The sequence below is a fragment of the Echinops telfairi genome, unplaced genomic scaffold, assembly GCF_000313985.2.
Source record: "Echinops telfairi isolate 266 unplaced genomic scaffold, ASM31398v2 ScPeMD7_19;HRSCAF=73, whole genome shotgun sequence".
NCBI classification, from domain to species: Eukaryota; Metazoa; Chordata; class Mammalia; order Afrosoricida; family Tenrecidae; genus Echinops; species Echinops telfairi.
The window spans coordinates 127,455-130,050 of NW_022103916.1; the positions used below are offsets into that span (position 1 = coordinate 127,455).

At 37.6% G+C, this 2,596-nt stretch overlaps 1 pseudogene; it reads right to left on the minus strand.

The window, feature by feature from the left end:
- Positions 1 to 1,026: 1,026 nt before the first annotated feature.
- LOC101653082 overlaps positions 1,027 to 2,596 on the minus strand; it is a 14,127-nt pseudogene continuing 12,557 nt past the window's right edge.

The following is a 2,596-nucleotide window of genomic DNA, read 5'->3' on the forward strand; positions in this document are numbered from 1 at the left end:
TTACATAATTGATGTATGTATGGATTGTGATGAGTTATATGAGCCCCCAATAAAATGATTAAAAACAAACAAATAAATAAATAATGTAAGTTTTCTAGTTGCTTATTTCCAATAAATACTATTGACTTCATAAAAGTCGATTTTTTATCTTAAAATCGTGCTAAACTTTTTTTTCGTCTTCCAACTGTTTATTAGAAAGAATGTAGTATTTAAAAAAAATCCCCACTGTCATGAACACAAATTGAGGTTTTTAGCCCTGGTACAAGCTGAATTAAAAACAAAATAAAAAAAATTTAAAAAACGAAATAAAAATTAAAAATCCAATAGTATATTAACATTTTTCACTTATTTTCCATACTTGACAGTGAAAATACAAATTTGGTCTAAATGTACAGGCTCTCAAGCAACAATGTACAGCTTTCCTTCGTCCTCCATGCTAAGAGATGTAAAAGCTTAAGGGTCAAATAGTACCAAATGTATAGGCTTCAAAAACCATCTAAATTATGTCATTCACTAGGTTTAGCTAAGATACCTTTGGAACACTGACAAGTGATCACTTACATACAATGTGAAGTAAATCTCTTGAAAAACAAAGCTTTAGTGGAACAATCCTGAAGCTACAACAGAGGAACAGCAGGTTACCAGTTTACAGTGCCAGCCAATTTATTTCAGCCATTTTGACTCAGGTACTAAAATCTAAATTTTAGTTATCTTTCCCTAAGCTGAGCGCTTCCTCTCATATGTCAGTATCTATGTAATGAAGTAAAGGAGACTCAGGTGAAATGTTTTATTTATTACAACTGCTGAATCACTTGCCTAAGACCTCAACAGCTTCACGGAAGTCTGGAAAATGTTCATGCATAAGGTTATTGCCTTAGCTGACTTAAAACTGCTCCCATACAATGGTACTTATCAACCTTTAATGAAGCCTTTTTAAAAACAAACAGTTTGGAAAATGGGTTAAAGAAGGCAAATACAGAATCTGCGTTTAAAGCTATGAATCAGGAATTCTTTCAATTATGAAATCTTGTAGAAGTTATTTTTCTTTCTCAAAACCTCGGCGACATATCTTACTCCAGATCTGGCATTTTTTCACCATCACTGTCTTGTGAGTCATCATCTGCTCCATCTACTTCTGGTAAATCTACATCCTCATCACCACCCATGTTGTTCATCATCTCAGAGAAACAGTCAAAATTAGACATGTCTTCATCTGAATCATCTTCCCAATCTTTCCAATTATTGAAGTCCACACTAAGCCAATTAAGCTTTGCTCTTTCTTTTGTTAACCTTGGCCATGACTGCCCAAATTCCCCTTTTCGTAAACAACATAAGATCGATCTGTCCATTCTTTTATGCTTGGAATCATTTGGATCAATACAGTGGAAAAGATCAATTTCGTTTAATTTTTAAAATTATCACTTCCTCCAAGACAGCTAAATGTAAGTTTGGACTTCTCAAAATTTACATTAACATCTTTACTATCTTCGACACAAAATTCAATAAAGACACAGTCCCTGCAATTATACCACTTTGCAGAAGCAGGCTGTATTGTGAACTGGGCAGGGGGATGGGCGAGCGGGTGGGCGGGCCTCTCAGCTGGAGAATGGACCGCTAAACTTTAAAAAATTTTTAAAATCATTTTATTGTTTGTTGACCTTTAGGAGTGTTTTCCTGTGGAGTCTGATGGGTGATACCCCGTGGCCCCAAAGTCTATTTTTGTTATTCCCTAGGGACTTCATTGCTCTGCTCCCCTTGCTGTTCGTTTCACACCCTAAGTGTTTCACCTCAGTGTGGGGGGTCAGGTCGGACACAATTTCCACACTGTGTCTCCAGTGTTGTCCCCCATAGCTCTATGGGTCACTGAAGGAAGTCTTGTCTAGAAGTGGGGCTGGCCCTATGATCCTCTATGTGCGTTGGCTGCTCTGAGACAGGCTTGATGGGCCAGGATGTGCTCCACTCTTCCACCCCCTTCATTTGCTTCTCTGTGCTCTTATCAGACATGTCCCTCTACCTAAGCTGTAGCTTCAGTGCTGTCCTCTGAAGTGAATTATTCTGGAGGGAAGGGGGCTGTCCACCTAGCTGGGATTTGGGCCGCCCCCTTAGCTCTCTCTAGCTAAAGTTTTTTTTTATTTCTAATAGCGTGTATGTTGAATCTTTTGGTTTAATATCTTCCATTCCTTATATATCTCATTTCTTCTTTTCCCATTAATGGTATTAACTGAAACTTACAGTTAAATATGAATTGGTGAGAATAGGTACCCTAGTCTTATTCTGTCTTAAAAGAAATCCATCTTAAGTTTCTTCATTTACTATAAAGTATGCTGTAAGATTTTGGTATGTAACCTTGATCAAGGTTAAATAATGTCTTCTATTTCTATTTTGCTGAGTTTTCACTATATAATATAATATGGGGATTGAGTTAGTTAATTGTGCCAACCTGGCCGATAATCACATGTGGGGCTAATTGAAAGGCAGAGGGATAAATGGGTGGTGAGCCTTGCCTTTCTAGTTCTCGAGTCTCTTGCTTTGTGATGGTCGCACCAGGGTACAGCTGCCTTAGCAGTTCCCTGCTTCAGCTTGCAAGATTGACTTC